General features: G+C 43.1%; 1 long non-coding RNA gene and 2 pseudogenes across 2 annotated transcripts in view; all 3 read right to left on the reverse strand.

The window, feature by feature from the left end:
• Window positions 1-15,159, reverse strand: part of LOC147429285 (uncharacterized) — an 81,412-nt gene extending 66,253 nt beyond the window's left edge. The window contains exons 1-2 of the long non-coding RNA XR_015185828.1: window positions 15,029-15,159; window positions 14,369-14,467 (exon numbers count right to left, since the gene is read on the reverse strand). This is a non-coding gene — a long non-coding RNA (uncharacterized LOC147429285). The remainder of the gene's footprint in view (window positions 1-14,368; window positions 14,468-15,028) is intronic.
• Window positions 996-2,532, reverse strand: LOC147429286 (glycerol-3-phosphate acyltransferase RAM2-like; annotated as a pseudogene).
• On the reverse strand, window positions 12,563-14,519 carry LOC147429287 (EID1-like F-box protein 2; annotated as a pseudogene). Its single transcript, XR_015185827.1, has 2 exons — window positions 14,384-14,519; window positions 12,563-14,171 (listed from the first exon to the last, which is right to left on the reverse strand). The product of XR_015185827.1 is annotated as an EID1-like F-box protein 2 (transcript).

Genomic DNA, 15,159 nt, shown 5'->3' on the forward strand with positions numbered 1-15,159 from the left:
CAGCGTTTTGACTCACAGTTTTCAGCCAAGAGCAGCAATTTACTAACGCTATCACTGCTGCACACTTCAGCGTTTTTCCAGCATTTGATAGACCTGCTGTCCAGCGTTTTTCAGCATAGGATATTGACCTAAAAACGCAGCCAAAAGTGCAGATCTTCAGCGTTTTTCGCCTTCAGCAGGAACCCCGACAAAGCCATCATTCTCAGCCATAAGGACAGCAGTACAACAGTTGACTTCAGCCCCGAAACAGTCCACGAAATTCAGCCACTAGAAGATCACAGATTTCAGCCTAAGTCGTCGTCGTCATCGGCATAGTCCCATTGCATCAGTCCATTGCATACGCATTGTACACCTTTGTGCAATCAAAGTAGACCGCTCTCGCCGACGAGAGTGGGGCCTTCACAGGAGGGTTTTACAACCTCTCGGAGTCGTATCTCTTCTCTCTCCTTCATTCACTTGCACGCACAATATCCACTCACTTTGTTCGTGATCATAGCACTCTTCATAAGACGGAAGGCTCTCTCCTTCCCTAAGAACTAAAAGGAACCTTGAGCAATAAAGATCACTAATCTTGAGAAAATACAACATTCATTCCGCTGCACCTTACACGACTAGCCCGACCATCTCATGGCGACTTGCCCTTCACGACTGCGGGTGAAACCCTCAGTCGTTGACCGTTTCACATTGGCCACACAATGTCCGATCATTTGTGATTGGAAAAAAAGGGTCCCAAAAATCAAATAAAAATCAAGGGAAAGAAACCAACAACTAAGGTTAGTGGTTGTCACAGCCTAGTGACAGGGAAGCTATGTAAAGCGACAGAGATTGTAAAGATGTCCATGAGTCCAAATCTAAGAGTATGGCTTTTACCCTCCTAGCTGCCCCTGAAAGATGGCGAAATGTTTGATGGTTGGAACCCACGCCGTCGATCATTCAGTGCTTGTGGACAAGAAAGATACTACAACTTATTTGTGCATGTGTTGCATGTATGCTAATGCAAGAATATGCAAACAAAAACACAAGGAATGAATGCATAATCAAGCAGGCATGGCTAATCATTTGTGATGCTCAAAAATTTTCCGAGTTTGAGAGGCTCATGATTGCTTTCAGGAGAGGGGGAGAGAGACGTTTCAACCCCTCTGCGCATGCCAAAGGATAACATGTTGACAAGCATGAAAGCGTGAGCAAGTGGATATAATTCAAAACATGATTGCTATTCAGGAACGGAATGTCAACGTAATGTTAAACAAGTCATAAAATCACGAGGCCTGCGAGAGAGTCATTCATAATTCATTGCGTGAGGAAGCCATGGCCAGCTTGAATGATAATGAGAATACGCTTGTCGCGGAGGGTGAAGGTGCAGATGCAACGGCATTGGAAGCCCAGCTTGGTAGCTAGCATCTTTTGAATGTAGTTGGCCACCTCGTAGGTAGACTTTCCACCGACATGCATCATGCGGCAGATGCATGCGCAAGAAGGAGATCTCATAGTGTGGGCATGGGTTCATGAGAAAAAGAAACGGTCGAAGGCCTTCTAGCCCTGCACTGTGATTCCATGGAACATGCTCATCTTGGGCAGCACCGCCACCGGCACTGTTTAGTCTGTCCTCTCTACAAGCAATCATAGCAGCACCAGCTTCGGCTCTCTCACTAAATGCCCCACCTCCAGTAGCAGCTTTATATTGCCTACATATTTCTCCCTGTTGCGCGTCAGCCTGGAACTGTGAGCCTTGTACATCACAATTGACACTTGCTTGCCCGGTGCACAAAGAGAAACACAGGCCGGTCTATGCATGTGTTGTGGCAACAAAGGAACAGCACCCCCTGGCCGCTTGTCTTTAATGACGCTTCTGGCACGTTCTCCCTTACAACCAATATCATGCCCAGCAGATTGTACATGGCTGCATGAGAGCGCCCACTACTGGCGTCACGCCTTGCAGCAATTACCCGTTGCCGTGAAATTCCATAGGCTTGAAGAGCTTGTGCATTGGCACTGCCTCCACATTGCTCTCGGGCGGCATCACCTCCTCATGCAAGCATAAGCACAAGGCATGTTCAGAATAATGCATTGCTTTGGGTCTGTGGGACGGCGACTGGCAGAACAAAAAGTAAGTCATACCTTGCAATATATATGGAGGAAGGGGTGGTCGCACTCTCGCGGATCACCAATGCCCAATCAGGTATTTGCTGATCGCCAAACTCCATCTTCACCGCATGGCACTTGCAGTCGCCCACCAGGACTCCTAGCGACAGCAACAGCAGCCCGGTGGCATGAAAAGACACAAAAGTTAGCACCCAGCTTATGCTTATTTCCTCCTTTGACAAGAAATGACAGAGCATCCATGCCAATGGCGACACCACCATTAAGACTAGAGAACGTAGAAACTCCATCAAGACAAAAAAAAAAGACCAGACTCACTAGAGTCCACCGAGAGAGAGAGAGAGAGAGAGTACCACTCAGTGATGACCGTTGATACGCATGTGAGGAAGAGAGCTCAAAAATGGCACACTGCTCTTTTGTAATTAGAAATGGGATTTGCAGCACTGCGTGCAGGACCTCGAGGGGGGGGGGGGGGGGGGGGGAGAGAGAGAGAGAGAGAGAGAGAGAAGAGCACTCTGTGTGCCTCGAGAATCGAGACTTGAGTTATCATAGAAAAGAGAGAGAGAGAAAAGAGAGAGAGAGAGAGAGAGAGAGAGAGGGAGAGAATCATGACTTCTACGTACTCTGGTCCTTAAAAGACCTCATCATCTCAAAAGATGTCAATTTTCACACTAAATTTTTCAATTTAATCTATTTCAAAATAACTTCCCATTTTTCATTAGCAAAAAGGGAAACCATCTCTAAGGCCTCCCCCCTTTGGGGCAGGCCAAAAAAGCTAGGTTGGCGACGGTTGATGAGCTCATCAGTTGTCATGTCATAATTTATATGATATGACACGATGGGCAACCATTGTTTGGAATGCGTTACATTTCTCCCGCTTCTAGTGCTCTCAGCATCGAGTTGTTGATTTACAAAGCTGTGGGACAGCAGGACAGCTGCGAGTGATGTGCAAAACGGACAACTTTGTTGAGCGAAAATGTACCTTCTATTTGTGCCTGTATCAAGAAAGGACTCCTTTTGGCCAATTTTTCCCATCAAATTTGCGAAACAAACAGCATTTGGTGGGGCTCACCAAAAGCAATTTTTTTAAACAAGGATTTCCTTTAAATTTGTTGGTTTTCTTCAAGGCAAGCTTGGAATCTAACCAAGATTCTGCAATTTTTGAGAACACTCAAGGCCAGTTTTTTGTTAACATTGGCTTTTAATATTCATTTGTTACTAGCATACATTTACCAAGTATACACATATGAGTCAAGTGTGAACCATACACAAAAAGCCTTACAGGAGCAAAGAGTGAGGCATACATTCAGACTTTTCTTATTTCTTACTCTCATTGCATCGTTCTTTTCATGTGAACGGTTGAAATCTTCTCTAGGTTTTAGTTTGTCAATGGGAGCATTTAATGGGGCTCACCAAAAGCAATTTTTTTGAACAAGGAGAAAATGACACCAACTTTCCTTTAAATTTGTTGGTTTTCTTCAAGGCAAGCTTGGAATCTAACCAAGATTCTGCAACTTTTGAGAACACTCAAGGCCAGTTTTTTGTTAACATTGGCTTTTAATATTCATTTGTTACTTGCATACATTTACCAAGTATACACATATGAGTCAAGTGTGAACCATACACAAAAAGCCTTACAGGAGCAAAGAGTGAGGCATACATTCAGACTTTTCTTATTTCTTACTCTCATTGCATTGTTCTTTTCATGTGAACGGTTGAAATCTTCTCTAGGTTTTAGTTTGTCAATGGGAGCCATATATAGGTACATGACTTGATTTCCCAATTATTTCAAATGTTTTAGAATGACAATGTGAACTTTCACCTTGTTTTCTCAAGGTTCTCTTAGTGTTTTAGAGCAATTAGTAGAGTACCTTTTCCAAATTGGTACATTACAAAGCAATGTATATCTATACATCCATCATCAAGGATATCATCATGTGCATCTGTACGGAGTTTAGACACTGGCCTTGGCATAAAAACCAAGCGCTAAGACCGCTACAAGGCACAATGGGAGAGCAAAAGAGAGATCCACCTTCAAGGGAAGGAGAATCAACATCAATTTTCTATTTTGCATAGTGTTACTTAGTTTTTCATTTTCATTCAACAAAGCTCTTGAGCAAGCTACGGCATCAACCATGGCAACAACAACACAGAGATGGTGCGGGTAGGATAGCCAAAAAAGCTGTGGCAATGAAAGTTTTTTGCAATCTCTAGGACTAGAGCTGTGTTGGACACCTGGACTCAAGTTGTGCTCCTGGATTGGAGTGTTTATCATTGGTTGTCTTTTGGATTAGAGGTGGATTCCTGGATTGGAGATGGTCCTCCGGATTGGGGATGATGGCCAGCTTGGATTGGCGTAGCTATTTTCTATTGTCATAGTCCAAACCCCAAGAAGAGGGTTGTTGGGAATTGTGGGCTTTGTCCTATGTTGGTGCATATGTGGCACAGAACCATATGGAGTATGTGGAAAAGATACTCAAGGGTGTGGGTACCCATGAGAGGGTGTGGACTCACCTAAAGTTAGTTAATGGACTCCTAAAGTGGCCTGATAGGTCACCCACGAGTTTGCAACTTGCATGGGCTGATTTGGAGCCTTTCTATGATGTCATCAGTGCTGCCAGATGAGATGTCTAAGCCAGCTCTATACAATGAGCCCTTTGTACACACTTTCAGGTTAAATCATGAAGGAGTACGAGCGGAAGTGCGACGCGAGAGAGAGTGCGAGAAGAAGAGCACAACGATATGGTGAACTCGCTCTACTCTAATGTGTAGAGCATAGTGAGTTCTTACTAGGTTTTTACAAAAGAATATGTGTACATACCTAGCGGCCCGCCCACTTACCTGGGTGACCACATTGGGCTTTATACCCCAACAACCTCCCACTTAGAGTCCAATGTGGTACTTTAAGTGTGAGAGAAGCTACTATACAAGCTAATATACAAGAGATGTAGAGAAGTGATGTACTACCCTACACCTAACTGCTTGCGAAAATGCGCAAAGCTCTCTAAGGAAAGTCCTTTTGTAAGTAGATCAGCAGGATTTTCTGTGGTGTGAACTTTGACAAGCTAAAGTTGCTTATCCTCGAGCATTTCCCTGATGAAATGATACTTCACATCCACATGCTTTGTCTTTGAGTGATAAACTGGATTGCGAGCCAATTGTATAGCACTTTGACTATCACAATATAACACAGGCATCTCTTCTGTGATTCCCAAATCTGTTACTAGTCGATTAAGCCAAATTGATTCTTTGCATGACTTTGATGCTGCAACATATTCAGCCTCTGTAGTAGACTGAGTAACACAATCTTGTAATCTAGAACGCCATGATACTGCTCCACTAGCCAATGTAAAGACATACCCTGACGTAGACCTTCGGTTGTCTAAGTCACCTGCATAATCTGAGTCTGTAAAACCCTTTACACTTAGCTCCTGACTCTTATAGCATATGCGCATACTCTTTGTAGCTTTCAAGTATCTCAATATTCCTTTCACTGTCTCCCAATGTTTCTTGCCTGGGTTTAACATGTATCGACTTACTACTCCCACTGCAAATGCAATGTCTGGGCGAGTAGCAATCATTGCATACATCAAACTACCCACTGCAGACGTATATGGAATCTTATCCATTTCAGCCTGTTCTTCCTCAAACACAGGACAATCTTGTTTGCTAAGTTTCACATATGGTGGCAATGGAACACTCAATGCCTTTCCCTTCTTCATATTGAAACGTTGCAAAACCTTGTCAATATACTCTGTTTGAGATAACCAAATCAACTTCTTTGATTTGTCTCTCTCAATGCGTATACCAAGTATATAACTTGCCTCACCCATGTCTTTCATGTCAAACGATTTTGCCATCTTTGACTTCAAACCTGAAATTTCTTCCAAGTGCTTGCCAGCAATCAACATGTCATCCACATACAAAATAAGGATCAGCCAACTACCATCCTTAGCCTTCTTTGTATATAGACAGTGATCGAACTCACTACGTTTGTAGCCTTGAGAAAGCATAAACTTGTGGAATTCATGGTACCATGCCCTCGGTGATTGTTTTAAGCCATAAAGACTCTTTAACAACTGGCATACCCAATCTTCCTTGCCTTTCTCAACAAACCCTTCTGGCTACTGCATGTAAATTTCCACATCTAAATCACCATGCAAGACACTGTCTTGACATCCATTTGGTGCAACACCAAATCTAATATGGCAACCAATGCAAGAAAGAATCTCAATGTAGTCATCTTGACCACCGTAGAGAAGACTTCATCAAAGTCAATGCCTTGTTATTGCTTAAAGCCCTTGGCAACAAGCCTTGCTTTGTACTTTGGCTGACTATCATGAGTGGTGATCTTATACCTGTAAACCCATTTGCCTTTTTGCCCTATGGTAATTTAACTAGCTTCCATGTCTGGTTTTCATGCAGAGCTGTCATCTCTGACTGCATGGCCAATTGCCAATTCCCGGAGTCCTTCATTTGCACTGCTTCCTTGTAACATGAAGGCTCATTGCAATCAGTCAACATGACATAGTTCATAGATGGAACAAACCTATCAGGAGGTCGCGTGATACGTCCAGATCTACGCACAATAGGTGGCTCAGGCTCAGCCACAACCTATGGTTCCACTCTATCCTGTCCTTGCTCCTCTTGAGCCCTGAAATTTTGTCTTGCACGTGCAGGTCCATCTTCTTGGAAGACAACTCTTCTAATCTCCTCAACCCTCTCTGGTTTAGAATGATATTTGGCTTCATTAAAGTGAACATCATTGCTGCGGATAACCTTTCTGGATTCGGGATCCCAAAGTCTGTACCCCATTTCACCAGAATTACCATAGCCTAGAAAGATGCACTTTCTACTCTTTGGCTCAAGTTTGTTCCTAAATTCCTTTGCAACGTGAGTATATGCCTCACAACCAAAGACTCTGAGATGCTTGTATGAGGGCACCCTGCCTGACCATACAATCTCTGGCACTGAATCCTTCTGCAAAACCTTGCTAGGAGATCTATTTATAAGATGAACAGCTGTTGATACAGCTTCAGTCCAAAACCCATTTGACAGCTGTGTATTAGACAACATACTTCTGACCTTCTCTTGTATGGTCCTATTCATCCTCTCAGCAACACCATTTTGAGGAGGATTGTAAGGAGCAGTAAGTTCACGTTTTATACCTTTTGACCCACAAAAGTCCTGAGAGGCCTTTGAAACATACTCTCCACCATTGTCAGTGCGTAAGCATTTAAGCTTCTTGCCACTCTGATTCTCCACAAGCGTCACAAACGTTTTGAAAACACTAAACGCTTCATCCTTGTGCTTGAGAAAGTAAACCCATACTTTCCTCGAGTAATCATCTATAAATGTCATAAAGTAAGAAGCTCCCCCTAGAGATAGGTTAGGCATAGGTCCACACAAATCACTATGAACAAGTGCCAACTGTGTATCTCTTCTACTGCTTCTATGCTTATGTGGCTGCTGTGTTTGCTTACCATACAGACAATGTTCACAGAATTCAAAATCATTAAATGACAAGCCAGGCAAATAACCAGAACGAGACAAGATTTCCATTCCCTTCTTGGAGATATGTCCTAACCGGCTATGCCACAAAGAAACATTCGGCTGCTCGGTTACATTGATTACATTTTTAGAGACATTTGATACATAAATCATGTAAAGTCCTCCAGACTTTACTCCATGTGCTACTGTCATAGAACCCTTGGATATCTTCCACATGTTCTGTCCAAAAGTGGTGACGTAGCCAGCATCATCAAGTAAATCTGTGGTGATCAAGCTCTTTGTAATTGCAGGAACATGTCTCACATTCTTCAGCGTGAAAGAAGAGCCATTCTGAAACTTCAATTGAACATCTCCAACACCTAAGATCTCACATGTCTGCCCATTGCCTAGCAGAGCATGATCTTTAGTGGTCACATAAGAGGTAAACAACTCCTTGTTTGGAGACACATGAAGTGATGCCCCTGAGTCTATAATCCAGTCACTCAGTGCATTTCCATCAGATGCTGTAAGAAGAGCTGAGTCCATTGTATTCTTCAAGAAGTAGATGTCTCCTGACACTTGACTGTCATCCTCTGCAACAGTGTTTGTCACATTTATTTCTTGAATCTTCACTGAGGACTTGTTCTTCTCACCATGGTCTTCAGCTTTGTCTTTGCCTTTTTCTGCTTTCCATTCTCTGCAGTCTCTTTTCATGTGACCCTTCTTGCCACAATGGTAGCATTCTATGTCACTCTTGCCTTTAGCACTACGGGACTTACTACGAGACTGATTCCTCTTTCCACCTTTATACTTTTCTTTGGTCCTCCCCTGACAACTAAGGCTGTTCCTTTGCCTTTGTCCATTGTCTTTCTATTGGTTTCTTCAGTAAGCAAACTTCCTTCTACACCTGCTATGTTCAAACCATCTGGAGGTGCAGAATTACTCAAAGCTATGCGAAAAGTGTCCCAACTTTCCGGCAATGTGATCAACAGGAACATAGCTCTAACAGATTCATCAAACTTGACACCTTGAGCTGACAACTGACTGTAGATGGTGTTGAATTCATTCAGATGATTGGACATAGGTGTCCCTTCTTTCATCTTCAAGTCAACAAGCTTCTTAAGCCAGTATACATGTGAAGCTGCACTCTGCTTCTCATAAAGATCACTCAGCTTTAACCATGCTTGATAAGCAGACATCTCGTCTGCTACATTGAAGTAAACGCTTTCTGCCAGAGTCAATATAATGGTAGAAAGTGCCAATTCATCCATTTCGCTCCATTCATCTTCGTCCATATCTTCTGGTTTTATCCCCTTGAGCTTTATAGGTTTTATTTGCTTCTTTTGTACCAACACGTGCCAAATCTGCTTCTTCCACAATGAGAAATTGGTTCCATCCAGTTTCTTGATATTGTAAAGAGCAGTGTCTTGTGATCCAGCCATAGCTACGCTTCACAGTAGTTTACTTTCCTGGGAAAAATTCAGCAGAGTTTCCCCTGTAAACTGACCTCTGAACCAATATCAACCTGTCAAATGAACCAAGAAGCTTCAGATTCTGCATAAATTTCGGTAGAGTCTCTTTTGTAAAATGGCTCTGGTGTACTCAAAAAACAGACCAAAAAACAGCTCAAAAAACCACTGTCTCTCTAACACTATAAGCTGTGGGAAAACCTGTCCTGCACCTGTACTGTCCTGTCACTGTCCTGTAAGCATAGACTGCGACAATGCCTCAACGGCAGTAAAGCAAAGATGCAATCCCAACTGTCTAACTCACAGTCAATACATCCTAGCTGCCTATCTAAGGGTGCTCGAGGGATCGCTCCAAGACCTGTATCACCGAAAGGATCTCAACATTCGAGAATCCCGCAGCTCAATAAAACCTCACTCGACCCTCAACTAAGGCTGCAGTAAATCTGACAGTACATAAACTTCCCACAAAGTCATACATCCACAAATTTCCCACTGTATGTTGTAATCGTTGCGGCGGTTGTTTGTTGCGTGACTCGCAGCCAGCAAACCCTCAACAGACATACATCATCTCTGACAATACATTCCATGTGGAAGTACCTGCAATGTCAGGATGAAATCTGGAATATCAAACAGCAAACACAAGCTACTTGATGAACTAGTTGATGTCGCCTACAGTCTGTGTGTAGATGCGTCCGTGTCGTATGTGACGCCTCCAAGAACTGTGAGCCGTCCTTCGATGTGTAGACAGCCACAAATCAACACTCTGGGAGTGCCGATATCCTCAGCACCTGCAGTCGTAGGCCGAAAACCCCAAATTTGCAGAGTCAGATCTGCACCCACCAAGACCACGTAGTCGAAAATGGCCTGCACAGAACTTTGTCGTAGCCGAACGGTGGCCGAGATGATCTCAGAATGAAATTCTGAGAACACCGAGCCCTTCGGGCCAGCCCACAGAAATTTGGGCCGTGTCTTCGCCTGTCGAATCTCACTCCAATCTGAGCAGGTGACTCTGGCTACCTGCAAATGCTGCCCCGAGCCTCGATCTAAGCTCTGATACCAGTTGAAGGAGTACGAGCGGAAGTGCGACGCGAGAGAGAGTACGAGAAGAAGAGCACGACAATATGGTGAACTCGCTCTACTGTAATGTGTAGAGCATAGTGAGTTCTTATTAGGTTTTTACAAAAGAATATGTGTACATACCTGGCGGCCTGCCCACTTACCTGGGTGACCATATTGGGCTTTATATCCCAACAAATCAATCAATTTAGATTTGCACCTACATTCTACTCTATCTATATTGTGTAATTAACTTTGTCATTGGCATGTTAACACCATGAATGCTAGTCTTAACGATCAACCCTAACTCTACAAGTGGTATCAGAGCCTTGGTGAGATAAGCATTCTTTAATTAATCTCCCTAATTGCACATCTCTAATTAGTACTCTAATTGTGGTCTAATCAGTCAAGTTTGAGCATAATCATGACCATTCCATAGAGCGCCTACCCTTCTTGACAGATTCGGCATGAAGGATTTTAGTGTATGTTTGCACTTGCATTAATTTGTATTCTTTATTGATTTCTTACACTTAAAGCTCTTCAATTGCTTCATCCCCTTAAACCTCTTGCTTGCATTATCCGTGTGCGGAGGTAGTTCTCTCTGAGCTCTCTTCGACGAGCCCTTGAGCCCTTTAATCCAACACACCAATCCCACTTAATTTTATTTCTAAAAATAGGTGTGTGTGTGTGTGTGTGTGTGAAGCTTTGCCTGGAATAGGTTATATTGCATTTATTCGAAGCATAAATCAAGCAAGGCTTGTGGGCTTGTGGGCTTTGTTGGCTAGCTCAAATTGGAAAGGTACTCCTTGCCTCTACCAGGTCGTGGGGTTGATTATCCAATTTTAGCAATCGAGGAACGTATGTAATTTGAGGACTTCAGTAAATTGTGGCTTGTAGCGTTGGCGGGTCCGCCAGGCTTCGTTCACACGCGTCAACCCTTTTGTGAGCCGCTACCTAGTGCCCGACATCCTGCCCTTGCATTACCTAGGGGCAGCCAGCGCTGCCCTATTACCTACACGCGGTATCCGACGGTGATAGGCCCTGTTCCACGTCCCGTTGCTCAAAGCCTCAACCCCACTAGGGGTGCCTTCACACAAGCATAAGAGCAAAGCCCCAAGCCCTTGCAAGGGGCCTTTCTTGCGCTGCAGCAGTAGCCAAGGTTTGCTCTAGCGTACGGAGTTTAGACACTTACCTTGGCATAAAAACCAAGCGCTAAGACCGCTCCAATGCACAATGGGAGAGCAAAAGAGAGATCTACCTTCAAGGGGAGGAGAATTAACATCAATTTTCTATTTTGCATTAGAGTTACATAGCTTTTCATTTTCATTCAATAATGCTCTTGAGCAAGCTGCGGCATCGACCATGGCAACAAAAGCACCGAGATGATGCGGGTAGCAAAGTCGGAAGATGAAGAAGTAGGAGTGGAGGAGGACAAACGATGAAGTTTTGGCAATTAAAGTTTTTGCGCTCTTGGACTAGAGCTATGTTGGACTCTTGGACTAGCTTTTGGCTTGATCTACTTAAAGACCCAAATCCATTTATCTACATTCTACCAAATATTTGCAAGGATATTTGATCAATCATCTATACAATTGGTCTTCAATCATGTAACTTCTGTTGGCTCAAGTAGTTGTCTCTTGGATTGGAGATGGTCCCATGGATTGGAGATGGTCCTCTGGAATGGGGATGATGGTCAGCATTGATTGACATAGCTATTTTCTATTGTCATAGCGAATTGTGGGCTTTGTCCTATGCTTGTGTGTATCTCCTCTATCCTACTGGGAAGGATATGTGAGAACCATGTCGTAGGATGTAGAAAAGGTACTCATAGGTGTGGGTACCTATGGGGGTCGTTACTAGAGGGTGTGGACTCACTTAAGAGTTAATTAATGGACTCCTAAAGTGGCCTAAACAGTCAACCACGAGTTTTCAACTTGCATGGGCTGATTTGGAGCCTTCGTATGATGTCATCAGTGATGCAAGATGAGATACCTAAGCCATCTATATATAATAAGCCTTATATGAACACTTTCAGGTTAAATCAATCAATTTAGTTTTGCACCTACGTTCTACTCTATCTCTATTGTATAATTAACTTTGTAATTGGCATGTTAACACCATGAATGCTAGTCTTAACGATCCACCCCAAACCTACAACATGATGTGTATATGTAACCATCTACAAGAGCGTGGGCAAGTTACTACATATGTATTAGGTATATGATGATACGTCATTTTGGTTACACCGGCACCCGGGTTGAACCCAAAACCTTGGGCCAAATACATCCACCCTTCTTGAGAAATTGATGTTCTTCCGGTAATCACTGACCACACTAGCCAAGCTCAAAGCCAAACATAAAATGGGTGCGACGCATAGTCATACAAACAATCTTGTTCTCAGCCAGTACACCATCCATGCAGTAAAACGGTAGACAATGCTCTTCACAGAGGGCAAAAGAGATTGTTTCATATAGAGCAGAATGCAGAGTCATAATATCATACAATAGACGTGTCATGCGCGGTCAGTTCCTGAAGGTGGTACTTCTAACTTAAGTACATAAGGGAAGGTCTCTCAAGATAGTCGAAGAGCATGCTGTGTGAATGCCAAGAAGACACCACATGCCATATACACAACACAAGGCTGATTCTGTACCTAATACCCCAGCAGTACAGTTTTTCTTATTGGTTTACTTGTCGATTCTGCCCTTTTGTGAGCTATTGATTTTTACCTTGTTCTTTCCATGTACCACACTAACTACATAGTATCGCTTTTGTTTTTTGTTTGTTTGCTTCATTGCTATTGCCTTGCCTCTTCTTCTCTCTATCTTGTTTTTATGATATTGTGAAATGATGACTTATCCTCGTCAGATTCATCTGATTCGGAGAGGTGTAGCAACCCACATCTGCCATTCACATGGCCATTCAGGCAAACAGAATAGTCTATGTTTTCAATGTGAGCAACCAGCCTTGTGATTGCACTCTTGGGAATCATCTGCGCATGCTTCATGTTCCATACCCCTTGCTTATCGGCACTCTCTTTAGAGTGAGAAGCTTCTTGGTTTCAGATTTGTCAAAGCTTCTGAATACTCCTCGGAACAAACCGACGTCCTTAGGACTATTAGCATGTTCACATGGATCAGACACATACAGAATATCTCTTCGACGCTCTGGTATCAGAGAAAAACGACCTGATGTGCTCGAAAATCTGGTCTTACGCACAAAATGACCAGCAACTGCCTGCATTTGGTAGTTGGAGGAAAAGCCGATTCATAGCAGCCAGCACAATAAAGGAAAAGTTTATCAAGCGCCCGCCATCCACCATCAATCTGCCTGTTTTTGGCGCCAACAAGAAGGTCAGACACCATCCTCGACGCACATGAAACAGATGGAAATAGAGTTACAGTTGGCGTGTTTAGCAACTAATGATAGCACACAATCATCGGACAGATCTGTGTAACAGCCTTCCAAGTGAACCCTCTTCAAACCTGCAGACGCTTTACCATTGCTGCAGCCAATGCGATTATATATCACAGGCGCCTCTGTGTAGGTCTTCTTATTACCGCCATTGCAGTGATAAATAGCATTAGGGGCGTTGCCCACTAAAAAATCGTGCATTACATTCTCCACCATTTTGATACAACACAAAGCTTGAATTCTGCTGGCTAACAATTCTAGAGGATAAACTTCCACCCTTTTAATGCAAAAGTTTTGCACTATTGTGATAAGGTCAGATCTTGAGAAAAAAACTGCCTGCAGTTTTATCAACGAAGCACCAACTTTTGGTGTACAATGTCATGTACACAATGCTAGCTAGAGTAGCAAAGTGCTCAAACCTCCCATTGGCAGCAATGCCAAATGCAATAACCAAAGATGTTAAATTCTGGTGCCAATCCTCAAAAGGTATAAAATAAGGGTCGATTCTGACAGAAGAAATTCTGTTAGAGCCAAAACACCTCAACTATCTTAACCTTTGCTCTGCCATGCCTGCTACAATTCACAGAAACTCCGACGATGGCATAGATTCACACGTATCGGTTTACACTAAAATATGGATACCTGCAACAACAAGTAAATATCCTTTAAGTGCTCTGCCTGGAAAGAACTCCACAGAAACACCAAGTCTACATCCACACTCCCATTGGCAGCAATGCCAAATGCAATAACCAAAGATGTTAAATTCTGGTGCCGATCCTCAAGAGCTATAAAATAAGGGTCAATTCTGACAGAAGAAATTCTGTTAAGAGCCAAAACACCTGAACTATCTTAACCTTTGTTCCGCCATGGCTGCTACAGCGGAAACGCTGACGATGGCATAGATTAACACACATCGGTTTACAATAGAAAATGGATACCTGCAACAACAAGAAAATATACTTTAAGTGCTCTGCCTGGAAAGAACTCCACACAAACACCAAGTCTGCATCCACAGATTTGCTCAGACTTGTGAATTGGCACTTTATACTATGGCAGATGGAGACTAAATAAACAAATCAATGACACATGCAGGCTCCGTACAAAAGCATAGATTCAATAGCTATAGCTTGGTGCATAGACCTTAACAAGCAAGTTCTGAGTCATTTATACCATCAGTACATTTGACCCTAAAAATAGTTAAACCTACAAAACATACTTCGCAAATGTTCGCAACATAGAAAAACCACAACTATACTCCTAAACAAAAGCAGCTTTAAAAAACCCAAAAAAGATGATTTGTTATAGCAACATGAATTCACAAGCGATTCTGCATCATGGAGTGCACCTAAGAAACCCTAAATAAAAAACAGCAGGAATGCTAAACAAAAACACTCTTGAATTGACGATCGCAGGCATTTACGAGAAAACAAAAACAGAAAACCTAAGCGAAGATAGCAGTTCAAGAGCGAAAAGGTGGCGAGAGGAGAAGCGAGGGTTACCTGCAGGGAAAGAGGCAGGTGGTGTGGCCGAGTAAAGAAAACCATAAGGTCACCCTTTTGGGGTAGCCTAGTTACAGAGACGTCTCTGAGCCCCACACGATCCTTCGGTGTCGCCAGCGCTCGATTGATTG

The sequence above is a fragment of the Adiantum capillus-veneris genome, chromosome 22, assembly GCF_014529385.1.
Source record: "Adiantum capillus-veneris isolate H3 chromosome 22, ASM1452938v2, whole genome shotgun sequence".
NCBI classification, from domain to species: Eukaryota; Viridiplantae; Streptophyta; class Polypodiopsida; order Polypodiales; family Pteridaceae; genus Adiantum; species Adiantum capillus-veneris.